This window comes from Panthera onca, chromosome X, assembly GCF_046562875.1.
Source record: "Panthera onca isolate mPanOnc1 chromosome X, mPanOnc1 haplotype 2, whole genome shotgun sequence".
Classification (NCBI taxonomy): Eukaryota; Metazoa; Chordata; class Mammalia; order Carnivora; family Felidae; genus Panthera; species Panthera onca.
The window spans coordinates 97798190-97824379 of NC_138357.1; positions in this window are offsets into that span (position 1 = coordinate 97798190).

The window sequence follows — 26190 nt, forward strand, 5'->3', positions numbered from 1 at the left end:
CAACATGCCCTTGAACAACCAACAGGTCAAAGAAGAAATAAAAAAGGAAATTAAAAAATATGTTGAGACAAATGAAAATGAAACCACCACATAGCAAAATTTATGGGATGTTACAAAAGTGGTTCTAGAGGGAAGTTTATAAGAGATAAATGTCTAGATTAAGAAATAAGAAATATATGGGGCATCTGGGTGGCTCAGTCGGTTGGGTGTCTGACTCTTGATCTTGGCTCAGGTCATGATCTCACAGTTCATGAGTTTGAGCCCCACATTGGGGTCTGCACCGACAGCACAGAGCCTGCTAAGAATTCCCTCTCCCTCTCTCTCTGCCCCTAACCCACTCGAGCTCTTGCTCCCTCTAACTAAATAAACTTAAAAAATGTTGAAAAAAAGAAATAAGAAATACATGTCAACTACATCTCAAATTAAAAAAAAAAATCAACAATAGCCAAACCATGGAAAGAATGTCTATTGCGATGAATAAATAAAGAAGATGTAGTATATATACAACAATGGAATATTATCCAGCCATAAAAAGGAATGAACTCTTGTCATTTGCAATGACGTGGATGGAGCTAGACTGTATTATGATAAGTGAAATAAGTCAGAGAAAGATAAATACATGAGGTTTCACTCCTATGTGGAATTTAACAAAACAGATGAACTTATGCAAAGGAAAAAAAAGAGAGAGAGAAAGAAACCATAAGAGACTCTTAAAGATAGAGAACAAACTGAGGGTTGATGGAGAAAGGTGGATGGGGGATGGGTTAGATGGGTGATGGGTACTGAAGAGGGCACTTGTAATGCACACTGGGTATTGTATGTAAGTGATGAATCACTGAATTCTACTCCTGAAACCAATAGTGCACTGTATGTTAGCTAACTAGAATTTAAATAAAAATTTGAAACAAACAAGAAAGTTCTCATGATCTCACAGTCCATGAGTTCAAGCCTCGCACTGGGCTCTGTGCTGACAGCGAGGAGCCTACTTGGGATTCTGTCTCTCTCCCTTCTCTCTCTGCCCCTACACTGCTCATTCTCTCTTTCTCTAAAAAATAAAAAAATAAAAAAAACTTAAAAAAAAGAACTACCATATGATCTAGCAATCCCACTTCTAGGTAATTATCCAAAGGAATGGAAATCAGAACCTTATAAAGATATCTGCACTCTTATATCCATTGCAGTATTAGTCACAATAGCCACGATATGGAAACAACCCATCCATCAATGGATGAACGGATAAAGAAGATGTAGTATATATGCAATGGAATATTATTCAGTCACAAAAAAGAAGGAAATCCTGTCATTTCCAACAAGTTGGATGAAACTTGAAGGCATTATGCTACATGAAATGAGTCAGAGAAAGACAAATACTGTATGATCTCACCTGTATGTGGAAACTAAAAAATCCAAACTCAGAAAAACAGAGTAGATTGGTGTTTACCAGGGATTCGAGGGCTGAGGAGTAATGGGGAGATGTTGGTGAAAGGGTAAAAATTTTCAGTTAAAAGATTAAAAGTTCTGGGGATCTAATGCACAGCATGGTGGTTAGAGCTAATAATACTATATGACATATTTGAAGGTTGCTAAGACAGTAGATCTTAAATGTTCTCACCACAAAAAAATGAACTGGTACTTATGTGATGAAAGAGTGCGCCAGCTAATGCTATGATGGTAATCATTTTCCAATATACAAATATATCAAATCAACACATTGCACACATGCAATGTTATATGTTGATTACAGCTTAAAGCTAGAAAAAAAAAGTTCAGGTATTCCCATGTGTCTCATTCTGAAACACAGGCTCAAAGGGCAGTGGCTGGCTACCTGGGGCATTATTCTTCCCATGGCAGAAATCTAAATTTTCCAGAAGGGTGGGAGGAGACACACAATGCCTAGGTTTGGAACTGGCAAACTGTCACTTCAAACCATTTTCTATTGGCCAAAGCAAGTCATGTGGGGAAGTTAAACATCAGTGGGCTGGGGAGAAGCCGGCATACTCCTCTCTAGGAGATATGGGAGGTAGATAATTATTTACTGAAAAATAGTATAATTTATTATAGTCATAATAAAAAAAAGAAACCCCTTTTCTTTCTTTAAAAATAATTCCAGGGATGCCTGGGTGGCTCAGTAGGTTAAACGTTCAACTTTGGCTCTGGTCATGATCTTCAGGTTTGTAGGTTTGAGCCCCACTGTTGGGCTCTGCACTGACAGAGCCTCTCTCTCCCTCTCTCTCTCTCTCTCTCTCTCTCTCTCTGTCCCTTCCTTACTGGCATTCTCTTTCTCAAAACAAAATTTAAAAAAAATGCCAATATGTCTGATAATGTCACTATCTACAGACTCTGTGAATCTTTTTATCAACATTCTTTCATGGTACTTTGTCTATGTGTTTTATTGTGGCATTATTTATCACAGAACTTTCAATGAAGTAAGTCTTGGAGTTTAAAGTAAAATCTTCCAGAGATAATTTCCTTTACTTTTGCTAAGTAATTGATGATCTATTCAGCCACAGAAGCTGTGAGAATTCCAGCTCCCATATACCTTTTTTTTAAAGTAGGCTTCACACCCAGTGTGGAGCCCAATGTGGGACTTGAACTCATGACCCTGAAATCAAGACCTCAGCTGAGATTAAGAATCGGATGCTTAACTGACTGAGCCACCCAGGTGCCCCCCAGTTTCCATAATTTTTGAAGGAAGAGGCAGTCAGTCAGAAAAAACAAATTAGCAAAGGGGCCAAATATTCTTCAGAAAAAAAGATCTATATGGGATCTGACTACTGTCTATTTTGTGATCCCACATTCTTTGAAAAACCAGGTAAGAGAGCAGTAGGAAGGAATTTGGAATGATAACTAAGTCTAAATGAGAACTTAAACTATCAGGAGGTATTAGACTAGGAAAGGTAACCACTGTAAGTATCAACCCCCAAATCTTAGCGGCTTAACAGAACTCAAATGTAGCGCTGCCTCCTGCAACACTTTAACGTGGGTGTTTGATGGATGGCCTTCAATGGAAGGACGCAGAAATCAGGCTCCTCCCTCCATAGCACTAGTACTGCATAGGACCTCAAGATCTCCTGCTGGTATTCCTTTTTCTGTCTGTCAGAACAGAGTGGAGGATAGTTCAAGAGACATTTTATTGTGTTGGACCTGGAAATGGTGTCCATCATTTCCAACCACATGGCCCCATCTGTTGCAAGGGAGGTTGGAAAAGGTACACATGAATAAAAGGAAATGGGTTTGGTAAACAACCACCCAGTGTCTCTGATGCGTGGGGTAATAAGCATCATTGGCTGGACCTGAAAACTTCCCATGACTAAATAACTCCAATACCATGGGATGGCTTGGAGATTAATGGCTGCATATTAATGGTAAAAGAACAGGTTATAATGTAGTCTGTAACATAGTTTACAATGACCCATGGTGCTCTGTGGCAGCCACAGCTGACTGTGACAATGAGAGCAGAGAGGGCATTTTATCTCTACTCTCTCCTACCCTTCTCACCTCTCAGCCCCCAGATGACAACAGGAACAGAAACCAAGAGAAAACCTGTGCCTGCAAAGGTATTAATGTATCAGTAATCAGGAATGATGTGGGACTGTTGAAATCACATGGAAGGTGACACTGTGAGGTAGGGGCAGGGTGGAGTCAAATTTGGCTCTCTGGGTGATGCTACAGTGAGTCACCTTGGCGAGCAGTAGAGGTTTGGGAACAGCCTTCCTAGATTTCTTTGCATGGCAGTTAATCTCTGGCTTCACAGTGAGCTACCGGTCACCTGCTTCCAGTGGTGGATATGGAAATGCTCAATTTCTAGTTGGGTTTCAACTCCAGACATGTTCCCACAGAATACAATATTCCAGAAAGTGATCTCTGACTCATCTACCAGGAGTGGGATGATGTTGGTGATGCGCCTATGGGAGGAGAGGTGAGTAGTCTTGCAATGCAGATATGGGACCTCAAAGAAATACTGACTTTATTAAAACCATTGTGAACTTACTTGCACCCTAAGCATGTGAAGAGGGCTTTGTCAGTTACAGTTAGAATTTGAAAAATTTTATGGCCGCCTGTTATGGGGAGAATGAAATTGATCATCCTACAATATACCCACATTTTATCACATTTTATCATAGCTGTGCACGTCCACAATTGCGTGTCTATTCGGCCTGGCTTTCATTCCTCCATAACTTCTGAGTCCTCTGAAGCAGGTGACTCACATATCTGTAGGGGAGGACTTTTCTTTACTCAGAAAAAGACTGACCTTGAACACTGCCATAAGCTGGCAAGGTAATGATCCCATTTCCTGTCAAAATAAGCTATCCATTTGCTCCAAAAATATCCGTTGTAGAAGAGAAAAAAAAAAGGTTAAAAATGCCCTGAAACAAGAAAATTCGAGTTCACAAAGAGCATGGTTTATACCCTGAAAGCTGAAGGCATGGTTTCATGCCAATCCTTTTTCTTTTGATTATCTCGCAAGGCTGACAGGGCCACGTGATAGAAGAGTGGTGAGCCAATGGTCTCTTGGAATAAATCTGGCCAAGGTCAGTTTTCATTTCATTTCCTTCATATCCTGCTTTCCATTTTCCTCAAACTTCTTACTTATGTTTTTCACAGTGATTACAAGGTGTTCTATTTGTGCTCAGTGTATCTGAAGAAAAGGCTGACTCACAGGGGCTCCTTCAACTCTGATGCTTATGCCCTAGGTTGCACGCTCTGCCTTCTAGACCAGGTTGTTAATCCTTGACTTTGAGCAGGAGATTCTTTGTCCCCATAACACCAAACCATCTTACTCACTAACCCATAGATTCTCAAGAGACTGCAGTGATTTATTATAATAAACTATTCCTTGTTTCTGACCTCTGAGACATGGCATTAGTAGATGTTGTAAATCATGTAGAATCAAGATTTGGGATCTAGAATTTGAGTTTTGCATTGTATTTTGGAAATATTCCTAAGGCAGAGAGAGGAACTAGGCAAGTATTAACCAAGCAAGGGAGATCCAGATCTCAGATTTCAGGATGAGATCCCAATGGGTGCTACATTTAAATAATAGGCTCCCCACAGTCTGAGCTCCAAGCCCTCAAGGATAAAATAAGCTGATTTTTGGAATGAAAAAAGTTTTATCACAAATGCAAACAAATATCAGGAATACAAGAAAAAAAGAGGGGACACTGGGGCTCCACCCTATGCAAAGAGCCACCAAGATATACCATCTAAATAATTCTCATGTATGGTAAAACAAGAAGGCACTGATTGCACTCCAGGTTCTGTCTTAACACGTATGCCATGGAGAGGAGAGTCAGCAACATACCTGCGCTCCTTGAATCAGGCTTTAGAGAAGGCCAAGTGAGTCCTACACAGGGTTCCTAAGAAGAAAGTTAGGATAGATTCTACATAGATGCTTTCAGGGAATAAGCCTCAAGTGAGGGCTAAGTGAGAGGGAGTCCTTTGCTGGTTTCCTAAGAGGAACATATAGGAAGTGGCCCACTTATGTGCATTCAAGGAACCATAGACCAGAGAAGGCATGGCGATGGGGCATCCACTGCAGGATCCCTAAGATGGAAGGAGGGAAAGGCACCTGCATGTTTGCATTCAGGAATCAGACTTGAAAGAAGGCCAAGTGAAAGTCTATGCTGGATTACATAGACCTTTCCTTCACAAAGGGGAAGGATAATTCCGGCATGTGTGCCCTGAAAAAGGCCCAAGAAAAGGCCAAGTGCTTTCACTTGGTCCTAACTTAGGTGACTAAGAAGTAAGGATGAGAAGTGTCCTATTTGTGCACTGAGTGATTCAGTCCCAAGAGAAGGCCAAGTGAAACTGAGTCCTAAGGATTCCTAAGAAAAATTCCTAAGGGAAAACGGTGGGAAGAGGCTTCCATGTGTGCATTCAGGAATTAGCCCTGAGAGAAAGCCAACGGAAAGGAGTCCTACACAGAATTTCTAAGTGGAAAGGGCAGGAAGGGGCATGCATGTGTGCTCTATGAAGACAAAAATCCAAGAAAGACCAATTGAATGGAGTCTTAATCCTGATTCCTAAGAAGTAAGCATAGGAGGTATTCTGGATGTGTGCACTCAAGGAATCAGCCCCAAGAGAAGTCAAGTGAAAGGGGACCTAGACTGAATTCTTCAAAGGTAAGGGCAGGAAGAGAACAGAAGGGTAGGTTCTCTCAGGCACATCTGTTATAAATTGATGAAGAGTATTTAACCAGATGTCATACAGAAAGAAAGTGAATTTGATGGAGCTCTTTCTTCTCCTCCACTTTGGCTTTGCGTCAGGGACATGAATGTCAGAGCTACTGCTCCCTTACTGTATTTATTTATGAGAGTTCACGTTATTGAAAACAATGAGGTACCTTCTCTTATAGGTCCTTGGTTAAACATAATTACACTATTCCAGGAGGCAATATATGGATAGCACATAGCCCAAGGGTAGAAAATAAGTCACAAAGAAGAGATCAACCTCAGACTGCATAGGCAATCTGTTAAGACTCAATTCTCCAAGGGTCTCATGTAGTTCTGCACATATTATTAACAGAGCCTCTAAGTACCTTTGCTCTAGACTCTTTTCAAGGATGTTTGTATAATGAACAATCTTGGAAGATAGAGTTAATGTCTCTGGAACAAAGGGCAGGTTCACTTCCTGTCCTATAATTAACACAGTATTTCCCTCCAGATCACAGGGAAGGCATGCTGATTGCCCATTATAAAGTGGCGGAGATTCTCTGATCTCAGGAATGTTCTTCTGAAATGCAACTCACTGTGCAGACATCTATAAAGTCCCATTTGTTGGCCCTACAGAACTTGGGGAAAAGGAAACTAATGCAAATATTCTGATACATTATAACTCACAGCAAATAGCATGCAAATCTCTGACACAGGAGTCTTGTGTTTTCTCACAATATCTTTGAAGCAGACTAACTTACTAGTTTGCAAGGAGTGTAAATTGTGAGACCTTTCATAGTTGTTGACATAGCCTAGGTAGAAACTCAACTCCCAAGCTCAAACAGAAGCACATTAGTGATCTAGGGTTTTCACATTAGGGTATTTTGCTGCGGTTTACAAAAATTGATTACTCACCAAGAACTCAAGATCTATATATTAGATGTATTTCTACTAGAGACTTACTTGTGGCAGTGTTGAATTTTCTGTTACCTGAATTACATCATGAAGGTGAGGATAACAGACAAGCTTAGGTCACACACAAAAATTTCCCGAGAAAACGTGAATTATTTAAGATCTCTAATATGTTCATATTGATAACTAGAATTCAAGGAAACAAAAGGGCAATTAACAGATGGAAATTCAGGTATACAAATTATATACACATTTAATTTAGGGAAATTCAATTTTATGTTTTTAGGAGGATAAAGTGACAAATTCTTATCCTAAAGGAAAAATAAGGTGAGAAGCATGAATATACTGTTACTTTGGCTGGTCCCAGGGCAGGCATGCCTCTCAAAGTATGTAGCTGTTTGAGTGTGATTCTAGTGTTTAAATTTATGTGCTTTTCATACAACATGGCTTCTAAAAGCCAGCCAATCACTTCGTTTGGTGTTAGAGAACAGCAACCTACTCCCAGGCTTAGAAAACAAATCATGTGTTGGACCCTTTAATTTTTTAAGCCCCTAATGTGTCACCTCCCCAAGGAATTTTCTTTTCTTTTCTTTTTTTTTTTTTTTTTTAACGTTTATTTATTTTTGAGACAGAGAGAGACAGAGCATGAACAGGGGAGGGTCAGAGAGACAGGGAGACACAGAATCTGAAACAGGCTCCAGGCTCTGAGCTGTCAGCACAGAGCCCGATGCGGGGCTCAAACTCACGGACCTTGAGATCATGACCTGAGCCAAAGTCGGATGCCTAACCGACTGAGCCACCCAGGCGCCCCCCCCAAGGAATTTTCAAGCATGATTTTGACTTAATGACTTTCGTTCCTAACTCTCCAAATGTTTCTTGCTCGGCATGAGATATGGATCCATGATTATCCATCAGAAATCAGTCTGCACGACAGAGGCTACCCCGAGCATCTCAAGCAGAAAGGGATTTAATATAAGAAATTAGAGTATTAATCATTGAATGCACTAGAAAAGTAAAAGAGAAATAACACTGCACTTTCAGGAAATCTGGAAGTGTAGGAGTCTGTGCAAGGCACTGATGATGGCCTCAGCTGTCTGTAGGACAAAAGCAAGTGATTCACAGGAGCTCACTCTAAGTCTTCTGCAAACTCACCTGCAATTTCCCAAGGGTTTCTTTTTAATGCTGCTGGGTAAGCACAGCTTCTATTCCTCTTCTGCCTTTCAAATCTGATATAGATGCTTCATATTGGCAAAACTTAACTCAGAACTCTGCTGGCAGTGGAGTCTTAAAAAATCTAATTTTGAGGCTTCCCCTCTGTGATACAGAAGCAAGTGTAAATCAGGGTCTGGAGCATGTTGATTTGACACAATGTGGCACATTCTGCCCCTTTGACAAGTCAACATCTATACATATCATAGTTAACTTTCAAACAGCAAAAATGGCAACAAAATCCTGCTTTCACCTAACCTCATGTGGTTATCTCTGATATAAATAAGACACCCTCACTTTCTACTCCCAATATGAAAACTTAAACTCCCAATATTCCTTTATTACTCCGTGTTATTCTTCTCTTTTAGTCAGAATTCTTTTTTTTTTGATGTTCTGAAATCTTAATATTAAATTTTAAGGTTAAGGACCATGAACACACACTATAGAAAATAGTACTTCAAGAGAAGATAGAGGCCATAAATTGGGTAATACAAATGAACATATGACAAAGCCAGCAAGAAAAAAAAAAGCTTAAATCTAACATCTTGATGTTTTATTGTTGGTCACAACATAGGTATTTTTAACTGCCTTCTTCCATTACCCAATTTTTCCTTTGCTTACAGCTGATCATGGTTTTTCATCTTTATTCCTAAAAGATGTGAGTCCTTAAAGATCCTGTCTGCCTTAGGTTGCTATATATTCCATCAATGTTTATTATTAGACACAGAAGTACAAAGAAGTCCCTCAGGGAATCTCTTGAATTCCATACCCAACTCATATTCACTTTGACCCCACTGTGAGGCAACCACCCTACTTTCTCTTCATAATCAGGGTCAACAAGTATAGGAAATAGAGTAATATTTTGCCTGTTAATTAACTGGCATGCTGAATCTTAAATGGATTATTTGGCAATTTCAGTTTTCACTTTACTGGGAGAATCCTGGCTCTGGTTCAACTAATCCTTTAAAACAGCAGAGCTCTCAAGATATAAGGTATTAATTGTAATCAACCTTCCATCTGGTAAAATTATTTCCCTCTCCCTCACAAAGGCGCCATTTTGAATTCTCAGCATTTGTCTTCACTATTGGCAGATTCATCACTCAATAGTGGAAGGAATCAGTAGAAAACCTAAGAAACTGTGACTTGCCTAAGGTAAAGGGAAAAATTAGGGCGAGCCCTTTTGTCTCATACTTAGGTATTCTTAAACCTAAATTGTTGTTCACATCATTTATATAAGGTTTTGTACCGATTAAAAAAAAAAAACCCCTGTGAATTAATGTATTTTCTTTTTTTAAATAGTTTTTTATTTTTTTATTATTTTTTATTTTCTTATTTTTTTAAAATGTTTATTTATTTTTGAGACAGAGAGAGACAGAGCATGAACGGGGGAGGAGCAGAGAGAGAGAGGGAGACACAGAATCCGAAGCAGGCTCCAGGCTCTGAGCTGTCAGCACAGAGCCCAACGCAGGGCTCGAACTCACGGACCGTGAGATCGTGACCTGAGCCGAAGTCGGATGCTTAACCAACTGAGCCACCCAGGCGCCCCTTAAATAGTTTTTTAAAATAATTATTTATTTTAAAATTTACATCCAAGTTAGTGTATAGTGCGACAATGATTTCAGGAGTAGAATCCACTGATTTGTCCCCTATGTATAACACCCAATGCTCATCCCAACAAGTGTCTTCCTGAATGCCCCTTACCCATTTAGCCCATCCCCTCTCCCACAACCGCTCCAGCAACCCTCAGTTTGTTCTCTGTATTTAAGAATCTCTTATGTTTTGTCCTCCTCTCTGTTTTTATATTATTTTTGCTTCCTTTCCCATATGTTCATCTGTTTTGTATCCTAAATTCCTCACATGAGTGAAGTCATATGATGAATTAATGTATTTTCTTCCCCATTCGCATGCATTGGCACCAAGGAATCTGGAGACAAAATTCTTTTTAAGATTGTGCAGCCAGATTATTCTACACCATCTCAAATGGCTAGATCACATGCTTTCTTCATATTGAAAGCTGGAAACTGGTCTTAAAATACTTAAGTTTTACTGGGTACAATATTGATAATGCCAAAATAATCTAATAAAGAGTAACGATTTCAAGGCACTTAAACCACTGTGAATTCTTTACATGTAATGACTCATTTAATCTTTGTAATACCCTGAAGGAGATAGGTACTAAGTCATACCCATTTAATAGACGTAAGAACTAAGAGATGATTAAGTTGCTTGTCAAAGGTTACACAGTTACAGTGTGGTGCAGTGGGCATTCAAATTCAAGCACTTTGGCTTCAAAGTGCATGCTACTGTCCTCTTATACTATATGCCTCACAATCAGCCCACAATGGCACTTTTTGGTAATCATTTTGAATTTTCATCAGTAATCTACCTCCTAGTTTGCTGATAAATTTCTCTAGGAGAAAAATCAGTACATAGTCTAAAAACCATCATGTTTAAAAGATGTTGAATTCAGGCTTCTTTTATAACTTTATTCTAAATTAAACAGTGACAAAAATTTTTGAATTTAGATGTGGATAGCCTATTGTTTTGATCATTAGCATTTCCCCCCATTCCCCTCCCCCCCCCCAAAAAAAACCCTTAGGATCTCCTCTTGGCAACGTCCAAGTTCCTTATTAATCAATTAATCAGGTATAATCTTAAACAGTATATATCCTAAGGCTTTGATTTGTCTAGGTATTTTCCTGTGTCAATTTATTCCCTCCCTTAAAAAAATCATGCAATTTTATGGTATCTTAAAACTTTTACTATTTTTAAATTTATTAAAAAAAAATTAAGCTTATTTATTTTGGAAGAGAGAGCACAAGCAGAGGAGGAGCAGAGAGGAGAGACACAATCCCAAGCAGGCTCCACACCCATCAGTTCAGAGCCCAATGATGCGCTTGAACCCATGAACTGTGAGATCACAACGTGAGCCGAGATCAAGAGTTGGTCGCCTAAGGGAATGCAACACCCAGGAGCCCCTTACTCTTTTTTAAAACTAATCTCTGAGCCCAGATATCTAAACAGGCTTGAGAAAATTAAATTGGTGAAGATGGAATAAAAGCCCTGAAACATTACTGATCACAAAAGTAAGCCTGGCTAATAAGTGTGTTGGTACTGAGTGTTGGTTGAACTTGGTATGTTAAATTAGAGGGAGAATTGATAGAATAGAAACCAAATGAATGTTTGCCAAATACATAGGATAGCTATTGGCTTCCTCACTGCTACTCTGGAGTCATTTAGCCTTTCAGTTGAATATATGGCGGGTTAAGACAGAGAGGAAAGACCTGAGAAATACATCCCCACTTTTATCAGTACATTCCATCTCTGCCTACAGATATTTACAACATAAAGACCATGCCAGGAATATTAATTGAGAACACTAGTCTAACATTATTTATCACATCTGCGGATGGTCTGAAGGAAACAATATTGGGAATGTAGATAGATCCATAGTTTCAGAGCATAATCTAAACAATACTTTAATAAAGGTATGGAATTGAATTATCCTGGGTTGTTTTTGTGCATCTATAATCACAGATCAAGTCCTCCTCTTCTCTGAAGCAGGCAAAGAGTCGTACTTTGGCGAACATAACAGCTGCACTAGCTCCTTAATTATCTATGCAATTAGCATAAAGAACTGTAACAGAACAAAATGGTCACAGCCAAGAAGCCACCTACAAACACTTAATATTCAGAGGAAGAGTACTGGCATTTAACTGTGGAGACAGTCACACTGAACAATGACATTTTAAAAATTAAAAAAAAAAAAGAAAAAAGAAAATGTGACTGATGTGTAAAAGGAAAAAAAATATCATCACCACAGACAGAACCTTCACAAGGTCAGATGGCATAAACTGGAGAGTCAATATAAGCTTCCCTAAACACCTAATGTAAAACGTTTACCCTAGATATTTGACTTAGGTTTCTCCTTTGATTACATAAAATGAAACACAATTCTCTCTTCTCTCATTTACCTATTTCTTTCCTTTCTGCTCCATAAATCTAACTTAGATTTCCCACTTTTCTTGCATCTATTTCAGGTTGAATTGTGTCTCCCCGCCAAATATATTCAAATCCTAACCCTTACTACCTGAGAATGTGACCTTATTTGGAAATAGGATCTTTCCAATTGTAATCCAGGGAAGATGAGGTTACACTGGATTAGGATGGGCCTTAAATCCTTATCTTGGTGTCCTTATAAGAAGAGTCAGAGACACAAGAAAAGACGACTCTGTGATGATGGAGACAGAGGTTACCGTCATACATTTACAAGCCAAGGAGCACCAAGGACTGACTGCTGGTCACCACAAGAAGCTAGGAGGAGTCCAGAAAGGATTCTCCCTTGGAGTGTTCCGAGGGAGCTTGGCCCTGCCAGCATCTTAGTTTTGGACTTCTAGACCCCAAAACTTTGTTTTTTTTTAAGCCATCCAGTGTGTGATATTTTGTTATGGCAGCTCTAACCAACTAATATAGCATCTATTCAATGGTTCTCTTTCCTCCCCTTGTTCTCCAAATCTTCTGGTGGATGACTATAAAAACAGACTCCAACATGGAGTTCATCCATTTCAATGTGGCCATAATCTACGAATTCCTCACTCAGTAGAATTTCTGCTGACAAGTCTCTAATTGTATCTTACTTTCATAATGTATTTTATCTGCTATTGCAGATATCACTATTTGTTGACAAAGAAAGTTACAAAAGTAAATTGGCTTCGAATCAAAGCAATGCCTCCAACCTCAACCAGGTCCTCTTTATGACTCGTTGTTTGTTGTTTTTAAATATGCATTGTTCTATAATTATCAACATTGTGTTCCTTTTATCACATACCAAATTCCTACCTTCAGTTCTCAAGCATCCAATTCTACCTCTATGAAATTCTGCTAATCACTTGAGGTTAAACCTCATGTTTTTTAAAAAAAAATTTTTTTAAACCTCATGTCTTTAATATTGCATTTTCTCCCTTGGTCTCCCTCATTTATCACCAAACATTTTTTATTGCCATAAATTTTCTCTGGACCTGCCTGTAGTCTTTTATTTTTTTCCCATTGCAGAGGGAAAATTATCCTTCCTCTTTCCCAAAGGTTTCTCCTTTCTTTTCAGTGAGAATGGTATTATTTTTTTGGTTATTCTATCTTTTGTTTAACAACTAAACAGATAAAAGTCATAGAACATAAAATTCATCTATTTAAATTTATAAAATTCAGTGGTTTTTAGTACTTTCAAAGTTGCACACTTATCAGGATAATCAATTTTAGAATATTTTCTTCATTCCAGAAGAAAAACCTGTAGCAATCATTGACAATTACACACTCTCTCCATGCCATGGTATTCTCCTACTTCTATGGGTAGGCCTGTTTTGGACCTTGCATATAAATAGAATTATGCAAAACGTGGTTCCTGTGACTGACTTCCTTCACTCAGTTTAAGGTTTTCCAAACTCACCCATTTTCCAAACTCACCCATATTGTAACATGATCATTACCTCTTTTTTATTTTTGCCAAGTAATATGCCATTGTTTGGATATACCACATTTTGCTTATCCATTCATCTGTTGATGGACGTGGAGGCGGCTTTCGCTTTGGGGCTATTAGGATTAATGTTATGAACAGTGGAGTATATAAGCATGTATGTAGGAATAGGTCTTCATTTCTCTTGGGTGTAAGTGTATGAGCGGAATCCTGGGTCACATAGTAACTGCTTGGGATTCTCTCTCTCCTACTCTCTCTGCCCCTCCTTCACTTGTGTTCATGCTCTCTCTCAAAATAAGCTTAAAAAAAAAAGATGATCATAGACCAACATCCCTCATAAATACAGACAAAATATTCTCAATAAAATACCAAGAATTGAATAGCTAGTATGTTAAAAAAAATCACAATCAGGAAGATTTTATATAAATAATGCAAAGTTTAAAACCAAAGTAATTCACTATGAAAGCAGAATAAAGAAATATCATAAAATCATTTCAGGAGACATAGAAAAAAAGTTGACAGAATTCAGTATCCATCAATGATTAAAATCATTAAGATGCTCTTGCAAACCAGGAATATAACGAATTTCTCAAAGTGATAAAAGACATCTATGAAACAATCTATACCTACAATGTTCTTATTGGTGAAGGAATATATGCACTCTCACTAAGCACAGAAAGAAACAAATATTGACCATTCTTGCCATTTCTTTTCATTATTATACCGGAGGTGTTACCAGGTACAGTAAGGCAAGAAATAGTATAATCTATCTGCATATGACACAACTGCCTAGAGAAAAATAATTAGAATTGATGAATTCAGCAGTCACAAGATATGTAGTAAGGGTTTTTTTATTTATTTTGAGAGAGTGGGTGCACATGAGTGGGGGAGGGGCAGAGAGAGGGGGCAGAGAGAGAAGCCCAAGCAGGCTCTGCACTGTCAGCATGGAGCCCAAGGTGGGGCTCCATCTCATGAACTGTGAGATCACAACCTTGCCAGACATTTAACTGAATGAGCCAGACATTTAATTGAATGAGCCACCCAGGTGACCCAAGATTGTAGTAAATTAAAAAGCCAATGTATTACTATGAACTAGCAAACAATCGGAATATAAAGATCATTAAAAAATACAAAATAACTTTGACAAAATATGGGCAAGAAATAGGACACGAAGATTCAATACTGCTAAGATGTCCAGGCTCCCTAAATTCACCTACAGATTCAACACAACTGTAATAAAAATACCAGCAGTCTAATTGTAGAAATGCACAGCTTGTTGTAAAATTATATGGAATCATAAAAGACTAGATTAGTCAAGACAATTATGCAAAACAAGGGGGAAAATATCAAATATCTCTACTGATTCAAGAGCTAGTATAAATCTCGAGTAATATGACAGTGCAGTATTGGCATAAAATAGACACATAGATCAGTACAAGAGAATACACAGTCCAGAGACACACCCACACATATGTAATCAATTCATTTTCAACAAATGTGCCCATCTATTTCAATTGGAAAAGGATAATCTCTTTAACAAATGGGGCTAAGGTGCTTGAAGAGTTAGATACCTAAAAAGGGTAAACTAAATCAACTCATACCATACCAAGAAAAAATGCCTAATAGGTTGGATCTCAACATAAAAACCAAAATTAACATTTGTCCAAAAAAAAAAAAAGGGAAAAAGTGATCCTGAGATATTTTTGTGACCTTTAGATAGAATACAAAAAGCACAAATCATAAAATAAAAAATAAACTGCTTTAGGGCACCTGACTGACACATCCAGTAGAGCATGCAACTGGCTGTTGATCTTAGGTCGTGAGTTCGAGGCCCATGGTGGGTATAGAGATTACTTAAAAAAAATTTAAAAATTAACTGCATCAAAATTGAAAACCTTGGCTCATTAATGAAAAGTATTAAGGAAACTAATTAAATAAAGTCATAACCTAGGGAAAATTATTCCCAAAGCACTCATTTGACAAAGGACTAGTATAAATATTATAAATATAAATATTTAATGTATTATCAAATATATAGTGTGTGTTTTACAATTCAATAATGACAAGACAAATGACACAAGTGAAAATTGGGAAAAATTTGAAGAGATACTTCAAAAAAGAACATAAAGGAATGGCCAATAAGCACATGTGATGACCAACATCATTAGTCAACAGGGAAATGCAAATTAAAACCACTATGTGATACCACTATGCGATACACGTCTTCCAGAAGAGCAACCACTGGTGTGGATGTGGAGCAACTGGAATTCTCATACTTTACTAGAGCCAATCACTTTGGGTAACAATTTGGCAGTTTCTTTGAACATTTAAAATATACTATGACCTACCCATTCCACTCCTAGTTATTTAGAAAAGAAAAATGAAAGCACATGTCCACATAAAATCTTGAACATGAGTATTCCTAGCACCCTATTATTAATGTCCAAAATCTGGAAACAAACTGTATCAACTGATAAATAGATAAACGTACTATATTATACACATATAAGGAAAAATTACTCAGCCATAAAAAGCAACTACTGATACACACAACAACATGGATGGATTTTAAGAACAGGTTTATTAAAAGAAGCCACAGACACACCCCCCCCCCCAACAAACAAAAACACAGACTATCTAATTTCATGTGCATGTCTTTAGAAAGTGCAAATTTAATTTATAAAGAAACCAGAGCAGGGTGGGCAGATGGGTTCAATAGGTTATGAGAATCAGGTGATGCATGGAATTATTGAATTGCTATATTGTACACCTGAAACTAATATAACACTGTTAACTGGACTTAAAATTTAAAAATAAAAATGAAAAAAAAAAAGGAATCAGAGGTTATGTGCATCAGGAGGTGGGAAGGGATGACAGCACGGAACATGGGTAGACTTGGTTGGTTAGTGAAAAAGTTCTGTATTTTGATTAAAACACTGGCCAAAATGGTATATACATTTTTTTTTTGAAACTCAAACTATATCCTTAAATGGGTGCATAAATTATATGTGAACTTTAATACAGTTTATTTAAAAAAAATAATTGGAGAGAATAACCATTTAGGTAAATATTCATCTCACCATCACTATCAAAATCAATAGAGTTGGAAAACAAACGTGTGTTCTATTAGTTTTCTAGAGCTGCTGTAACAAAGTACCACAAACTCCGTTGCTTAAACAAAAGAAACTTATTGTCTTATAGTTCTGGCTCTCTCCTACCTTTTGGTATTTCCTTGGCATGTGCCCACAGAACTCCCATCTTCCCATGGTGTTCTCCCTATGTACATGCCTATCTGTCTGAACATGGCTTTCTTTTTATATGGACACTGTCCTATTGGATTAGAAGCCCACCTTACTCCAATATGACATCATCTTAACTTATTACATCTGCAACAACCCTGCTTCCAAAAAAGGTCACAGTCTGAGGTACTGGGGGTTAGGACTTCAAAATATGGACCCCCCCTTTTTTTTTAGTGGGTGAGGGGGTGGACACAATTCAACCCATGTGTTTAAAATGATGCTGCATCTATAAATCAAATTAGCATTCAGTTTTTACAAGTCCTATTTCCCATAATTAGCGATATTATAAAATATTAATTTATGTTGTCAAACGAGTAAAATCAGATTAATATACACATACATTATAGAAATATAGGTACATATCTATTTATGTATCTATAGCATGTATGTCTGATTTTTCTAAGTACAATTTGGTGCATAAGTTAGGCACTACAACATTAATATTCTGTTATTTTTGTGGCAGTACCATTATAAGTTTCTTGAATGGGAAGCTATTTATCTTGTGAGTCCTCCTCATTCACCACAACTTCACGTGAAATAATAACAGCTAATTACTTTAGGTGACAGTTGGAAGCTATTCTATCATGCAGATATAGTCTGTATTAATAGGCTCAGTGTATCATTGTTTGAAAGAAGTTTCTCCAAATGTCTCCAGATGTTAGGAACATAATAGAAACATTTGATTTCAGACAGTATAGCAAGTGATGGACAACTGGTTCACTGATTCTAAAACTTTGGATTCTATAAACAAGTTGTCCAATCCCCTTAAAAAAGTCAATTTAAACTAGCTGTCTTATACATAATATTACTTCCACACAGACCCAAGAGTATCCAAGTTTGACAGGAAAGCAGCAACTGAGACAGAAAACATTAAAAGGACACTCTGAGCATAATAACAGCAATGACTTGATCCTATAAATGTATTCTATTTTTTATTTTTTTAAAGATTATTTATTTTGGGGTGGGGGATAGAGAGAGAACATGTGCACGCAGGAGGGGCAGAGAGAGAGGGAGAGAGAGAGAATCCCAAGCAGGCTCTGCACTGTCAGTGCAGAGCCCATTGCAGGGCTCAATCTCAATGAACTGTGAGATCATGACCTGAGCTGAAATCAAGAGGTTGACACTTTAACCGGCTGAGCCACCTAGGCGCCTCCTAAACGTACTTTAGATAGGTCACATTAATATGAATTAAGAAACTAAGAAGAAGAAAAAAAGAAACTAAGAAAAATAAAACTTTAAGGTGTAATTATATGCAATGGAAAGAAAATCTCTTTAAACTTTTAGAGAGCTCTAGGTATATTTTTAATGGAGGATTGGCGTGTAACCTGCCTCAGTTTTCTCAACAAAAGTGAGAGCAGGCCAGGTTGAGAGAGACAAGGATTCCTCAAAGTTCAAGATTTATTTAGGCACCTTCTGAGCTCATAGAAGGCAGACAGCATGGACACATGTTCACTGGTGAGCACACAGTCCCTGCATCCACACCATGAAGTTTACCGTGAATAGCACATACTTGGTAATTGCTGATATTATTTCAACTTACTTGAAAATTCATCTACACTTTCTCTGGAAGAATAGCACATATATATTTCTGGGTTTCACTGGACACAGACCAAGAGAATACCTGGGAACTTTTAACAGTTACTTTGTCAAAGACAAGACTCTATCTTGCATAACTCATGAGGTCACAAATTTAATTTCAATGTCAGCTATGGACCCATGACAAAGCCCTATTGATATACATGTTGTCCTAGGTGATGTCAGCCATCTAACTATTTTACTGAGATTATTTACTGACTCTTCACCAGGCCAAATCTCAGGTATGTAAAGCTGAGTAGTTCAGACTCATGTTAAAATACACGGACATTCCCCATCTATGAGTGGCATCTCTCTTGTGCATTTAATTTTAATTTTTACCTTTTCCCCATTTGTGCTCCCATTATATTCTCTCTTGTACTTGCTTCCTCTAATACATAAGCCATATTACCCTACATGTGTTTAATCTCATAAAAAATTTAGTGTACCTTTTTTGGAGTATCTGTGTATGTGTGCATATGTGTACTCATGCATACTTTTGAGTTCAATTTTGGACATGAGGAAATTGAGTTTTCTGTGCAGACATCTAAATGGAGGTGAAACTACAGAACTAGGTACGCAAGTTTCAAACTCAGAAGAGAGATCTTGGTTACAGAGAACATGGAGGGTTCACTTTCAGGTGACCATAGCTGACAAGGAGCTAGTGTAGAGAGAGGGAGAGAAGATACACATGCATCAAACAACGCAGTGCATTTAAAATTACACTATAAATGTTCTGTGCTCAGGTACACATGTAGAGTGAAATATGAAATTAAAGAAATGATCTGCATACTTAAGACTAAAGTAAATAATTTAAAATGATGGCTTGAATCAATCAAGTTTAAATCATTTTCTTAGATTTCAAACTGCATCATGTAAGGACCTAGCATCAGAAACTTTGATGTGTTACAACATATTTGAGAGGATTTGTTTCCAAGATGCATTAAAAATATTATCTTTGTGCCATTGCTTGTAAGTAATAATAAATTGTCAGAATAGTATTTTTCTGATAGAGAAGCTATAAAGGGGCAACCAAGGAATTTCCCTAAGATTTGGGGTAAATATAATGAGTCAAGTAAGTTAGCCCTCTATCCTGATCGTGTTTTCCCAGAAGTTGTAGCATGATCTTGTTCCCTTAGTTGGTTATATTATTGCTTCAAGAATTTGCAAGACTCTACTTCATTCTCTTTAATGTTGGTTTAGAGAAAAGATTAAGGAAAACCACTTAATATGTTCAAACAAAAGTGACCTGCCAATGTTGTCAAATGGCAAGGAAATGGCTACAAAACATGGGATCCTGCTACTGGTATGCTCTGAATTGACTTCCTCCATTAATACCCAGCTTTATCTGTAAAGAAAAGCAGTATATTTCTAGGCTATGATTTTTTTTTTTTTTTTTAGAATGGAAGGAATGATGTTTCCTGGCTAGTGTGGGGTCTCTGGCTAAGAGCACAAAAGATCAGAGTGACATCAAAGCCATATGGTTAATGGGCATTTGGAGCTTGTTGGGAGTTCCCATGCAGTGAGTGGGATTTACTCAATGTTCTGCATCAATGCATTAGCTGCTGAGGTTAACAAGAACCCTGTGGAGAACTTTCCATAAATATGACACCTTGGAGAGTGGGACTTCAAGCAAATGAGAGTAGTGCTGGTATCTATATGTTGGTTATAATGTTTCCTGGTTTTAATTATAACATTAAACACATTAGGTGAGTGGCTTAAAGCTGTATAGGGACTACAGAAACAAAATTACTTCAGCAAGTTCCTGTCAACACAGTTAACTAGCAAATGGGATTTCAAGCCAATTTTAATTTTTAAGTGTGCAAGTTTAGACAATAGCTAGATTTATCACTATTGACAAGAATGAGATACCCTTTGTTCCTGGCCACTCACTGTTCCTGACTTCATTCACGCCATGACATAGTGTTTGTAGGGAGGAGAGGTGCACTGCCCAGAGAGAGGGCAGACCCCATGGAGTTCATGGTTCAATCCAGGTTCTAACACAGAAACTCATGCCTAGAGTTTCTAGGCATGTCTAGAATGTCTAGAACAAAACATTTTTCATGGACAGACCATTGCTTGTATTTGTTTCATCAGAATTTTGAATGACAGAAGTGAGGGAATTATGAGTGATTCATAACCTTTATCACTAGATTTGTATCCTTAAGAAAAATCGTATGTTTAGCTAAGTGAGCTGACCCAGCAGAAGAACTTTCAGCTTGTGAAAGATTGTTTTTGATTGAACTTAGCTTTCCTTACATTTCATGTAATGCTGCTTTAGTACTTTTTGAAATGGTTCATACTTTTTGAAATAGCATAGGCTGTGGACCGAATGTTTGTGTACTCCCCAAATCCACTATTTAAGTTCAGGGCAAAAAGATGGCCATCTATGAACCACAAAGAGGCCCTTACTAGACACTAAATTTGCTGGTTATTTTATCTTGGACACCTCATCTTTTGGATTTCCTCCAAAACTGTGAGAAATGACTTGGTTAAGCCACCCAGTCTATGGTATTTTTGTTGTAGAAATCCAAATGGGCTAAAACAGTGTGTTACTTTAACATATTCTGAAGTCAGAGAAATCTTGATTAAAATCTTGGTTCTGTCCTTTTCTAGCTGTGTGACTTTGGGTCTCAGTTCCTTTATCTACAAGATGGAGACAAAAAGGGTACCTCCCTCATATGCCTCTGAGGATTAAAAGGTGGCTATAAACTAGTATTATTTTAACTCTAACTGATATATTCACCTTCTTGTCTTTCTTTGAACTGCAATGCATACAGAATTACTCAGATTATTTAACCTTTTTTTGGACTGTAGCCATTGAGGAACTGGTGAAATCCTCGAATTCTTCATAAATTGTGTAATTTTTCTCTATCCTAGTATCCATATCATGATTTTCCCCAATCACCCAATCACATATATTTGATTTTCAATGAAAGGGATTAATGTAGTCCAAGGAAATTCTTTAAGAAATATATATCTATTGAGCATGGAGAATGATCAGAGGCACAGGATATAAGAATGAATGAGATGTTAGGTCTCAGCTCAACAATCTTACGATGCATTGAGTGAGATGGGAATGTAAGATGTAAATAACAACACAGAGGCAGAAAGCTAACTCTTCTGGGGAAGGACAATCAATAAACTTTTCATTGAGGATGTGAAGTTTGAGTGGAGTCTAGAAGTGCCAACTTGGGCTCGTGAGCTCTCTCTTTGTCAAAAATAAACATTAAAAAAAAAAAAAAGAGGGGTGCCTGGGTGGCTCAGTTGGTTAAGTATCGAACTTCAGCTCAGGTCATGATCTCATGGTTCATGGGTTCAAGCCCCGCACTGGGCTCTGTGCTGACAGCTCAGAGCCTGGAGCCTGCTTCAGATTCTGTGTCTCCCTCTCTCTCTGCCCCTCCCCACTCACGCTCTGTCTCTCTCAAAAATAAACATTAAAAAAAATATATTAAAAAAAGAAATAAAACTATATATATATATATGTGTATATATATATATATATATACACATATATATATATATATATATAGTCAACTGATCTTTGACAAGTGTACCAAAAGTACACAATGGGGAAAGACTAAAGTCTTCAACAAATGGTGATGGGAAAATTGAATGCAAATGAATAACACTGGATCCTTATCTTATACCATACACAAAAAACAGCTCAAAATGGATTTAAACATATGATGTGAAACTGTAAAATTCTTATAGGAAAACATAAGGGAAAATATTCAGTGACATCAGTCTTCATAGTGATTTCATGGATATGACACTAAGCACAGGCAGCAAAAAACAGACAAACTGGACTACATCAAACTAAAAAGCTTCTGCATAGCAAATGAAATGGTCAACAGAATAAAAAGGCAACTTAGGGAATTGGATAAAATATTTGCAAAACATTTCTGATTAAAGATTAATTTCCAACATATATAAGAAACTCCTACAACTTATTAGCAAAGCAAATAACCTTAATTTAAAAATGGGCTGAAGATCTAAACAGACATTTTTCCAAAGACAATATGCAAATGGCCAACATGTATATGAAAAGATGCTGACCTCACTAATCACCATGGAGATGCAAATCAAAGCCACATGGACCTATCCCTTCACACCTGTTAGGATAGCTATTATCAAACAAAAACAAAAGATGGCAGATGTTGGTGAGGTGGGGGGTAAGTTGAAACCCCTTTATACTGTTAGTGAGAATGAAAAATAGTGCAGTGACTACTGAAAAGAGAAGTGCCTCAAAAAATTAAAAATAGAATAATCATAGTATCTAGCCATCCCACTTCTGAGTATTTATCCATGAAAAATTGCAAACAGGGTCTCAAAGAGGTATTCGCACTCCCACTGTAGCACTATTCACAGTAACCCAAATGTGGAAATCACCTAAGTGTGCATCCACAAATTACTGGATGAAGAAAATGTGGTATACACATACAAGAGAATTTCAACCATAAAAAAGGAAATTCTGTAATATAGGACAACATGGACGAGGCTATGCTAAGTGAAATAAGCTAGTTACAGCAGGACAAATATTGCATGATCCCACTTATAGGAGATATCAAAAATACCCGAACTCATGGAAGAAAACAGATATACAATTTCAGTTACGCAAGATGAATAGTTTATAGAAATCTGCTATACAATATTGTGCCTATAGATTATAATATTGTATCGCACATTAAAATTTCTTAAGTGCGAAGTTCTTATGTTACACATTAAGTGTTCTAACCGCAATAAAATTAATAAAAAGAAACCAAAGCTTGGTGGCACCTTGATCCTAGACTTCCAGCTTCCCAAACCGTGAGAAAATACATTTCTGTTGTTTAAGCCACCTAGTCTGTGGTATTTTGAAATGACAGCCTGAGTAGCCCAAGACACCAGTGAACTCACTGCCGTGTTATGCCTCCAGTCCAAAAGTCACTAGTCATCTCATTGCCTTTCTGACTTTCTGGGTCTTCCTATGCTTGGTGTATTAGGCTCAGCACTTTTTGTCTTAAGACTGAAGACCTGGGGGAAAAGGGGGGCTTTGCCATCTTGGCTCTAACTGGAAGTCTGCTGCTCTGTTCTTTGAATGCAATTAAGAGCCACCAGGCAGAAGTATGGGAAAACTTCAATACCTAAAACCTTTCCAATTTTTAAGGATCAAATGAAATAGGCTTATCTCAGATAGGTGTCAGGATTAGATACCTTTTCTGTGACCCTCCTCTTTATAGCACTATACTCTCAACACGAATGGGAATGAAATAAGCATCAGATTCAGTTCCCACTTGACTATTCTTTTCTCTTTTAATTTAGTCTCTAAATAACAATACCTGCCTAGAGACCCTGACCAGCTTAAACACCTAGACTTGTTTTTTCTTTGCTCATTTGTGCATCCATGGGAATTTACCTTGCTTTAAGGCACACATAAACACCTATCTGTGCCTTTGTTCCAAATCTCCATAGGTGCAGTCTTACATTTGCTCCTTGTGCTGCTTATTACTAGCCTATTGCTGTCGCTATCTACAGGTAGTAAATGATTTTTTTTAAGTTAAGCGTCTCTGTAACAGGACCGAGGTTTGCACAGAGAGTTGTGACACCAAGGCTTTTCTTTCCAGGAAGCAACTTTCTTCATACCAGCGCGGGCTCAGTGGGTTCATACCCGAAAAACTGAGTCCTGAGCACAGAAGGATGTAGCCTTTTATACAATTTCTACTTCTTTGTCTCCCATACATGGTAACATAGAGACGTACAACCTGATTGGGTGGTCTCATGGTACAGAGTCGTAAGGGATGTCATGTGTGTGCACATAGCCAGGTTGCCTTCCCTTGTCTTCAGATTTTCACCACATTTCTTTGGGAGGGGCTCTACCACATCCACCCTTTGTTGCTTGGACCCTCCTCTTTTTGGGCCAATGAGCATCATCTTGGTTTAGAGGTTTCTATTTCCATAACATCATCACTTACGGGGCCATTTTCCTTTCAACCATTGCCTCAATGAGGCTGAAGACAGACCAGGGGAGCTAGGCAAAGTAGGATTAAGCAAGCTCCCCAAATTAAGAGGATAATACCTATGAGGGTTTTGACTCCACTGGGAATTGAAAACCATCCTCCAAATAACTCCCCAGCTTTCCAACCTTTCCAGGTCTGGACCAGGACATGAGCATCCTTTCTCATTCGATCTGTGATCTCCTCTATGACTTTTCCTTCATCATCTATCTGGAGGCAGCAGTTGCTCAGGTTAATCTTTCCACAAACTCCTCCCTCAGAAGCAAGCAAGTAATCTAAGGCCAAGCGATTTTGATAGATGGCATTGCACGTTTTGGTCTGCTGCTTGGCTAGTAAGTTGAGAGCCCTGGAAGTCTCATTGGTTATACTCTCTACAACTGTGTACAGTTTGATAATGTAGTTTAGCATGTAAGTGGGAGTGCGGTAGCCCCAGGACCCATCCTCTGCACAGCTGGCAGGGCCATAATATTGGCTCTGGAGTCCATTCGTTATCTTTCCAATTGTCAATTTGTAGGGCATGTTGTTTTCTTTGAGTCTCCCTGTCCCCATACACTTGGACTCCCAAATGTTCCCCTCTGGCAAGTGGGAGCAGGAAGAAGGATGGACAACTAGTTCCCAGCACACATGACCCTGACCAGCCTGAGAGAAGTATAGGCTGTCCTTACAAATAGCCAGTATAGTCCACCTGAGGCCCGCCATTCAATGGTTGGGTCGACATTGTCCCAGGCCTCTCAGAGATGAGAAAAGTTAGACAAAGCGTGGGTATCTGGCTCAAGGTGATCTGGGAATGCCCACCATTGGGTTTCCCATGAGGTTAAGTTATAAAATCTTTGGCCTAGGCACGTTATGCTTCCAACAGAGATAGTGAACTTTCTTCCCCATCAGGCAAGGCAGTTTTTCCCCATAATTGATGTTTTGAGGAGCCAAACCCCAGGAATACGATTGGGGTATTCTGTTCCATTATAAGGTTCATGGGGATCTAATTCTTTAGCATCCCATGGCCATTGATCCCCCATGTTGGTTCCCCCACACATACAGCAAGAAGAGATCTTTAGGGTCTAGGCTATAGTTTCTGCTAAGGCAAGAAACAGGTTTCTTGTTGTGGTAGAGATGGGGTGAGGGTTACTTTCTATTTCCTCATAAAAGGAATGAAAGACTTCATGAGTTGAGGCTTGGAGTGAGACAGCAACCCTCTTGAAGTACAACATGGTTCCTGGGTCAGTGCCTTACCCATATACATATACACCAATCCTGAGGCCATTTTCCTATTTTGGATCTTCTGGATTAAAGAAAGTAAAATTAATGAGCTTAGAGGCTCCCAATTTATAGTTGGAGGTTGCAGCCTCCTTTTGGAGGAGTGCCGCTTTATCTTTACCTTTCCAATTGCCCATGAGACACAGCTCCAATAGTGGCAGTAAACCCAACAGTCACGGTAACATATGGATTGGGACAAGGCCTGTTCACACATATACTTGTCATTGAGCCTGTATCCTCGTTCCCATGGTAGAACTCTGCAATTTTGAGTGAACAGAGAGTTTTTGTTAATAGCTGCACACAGGTCAAAAAGTACTGATACTGGC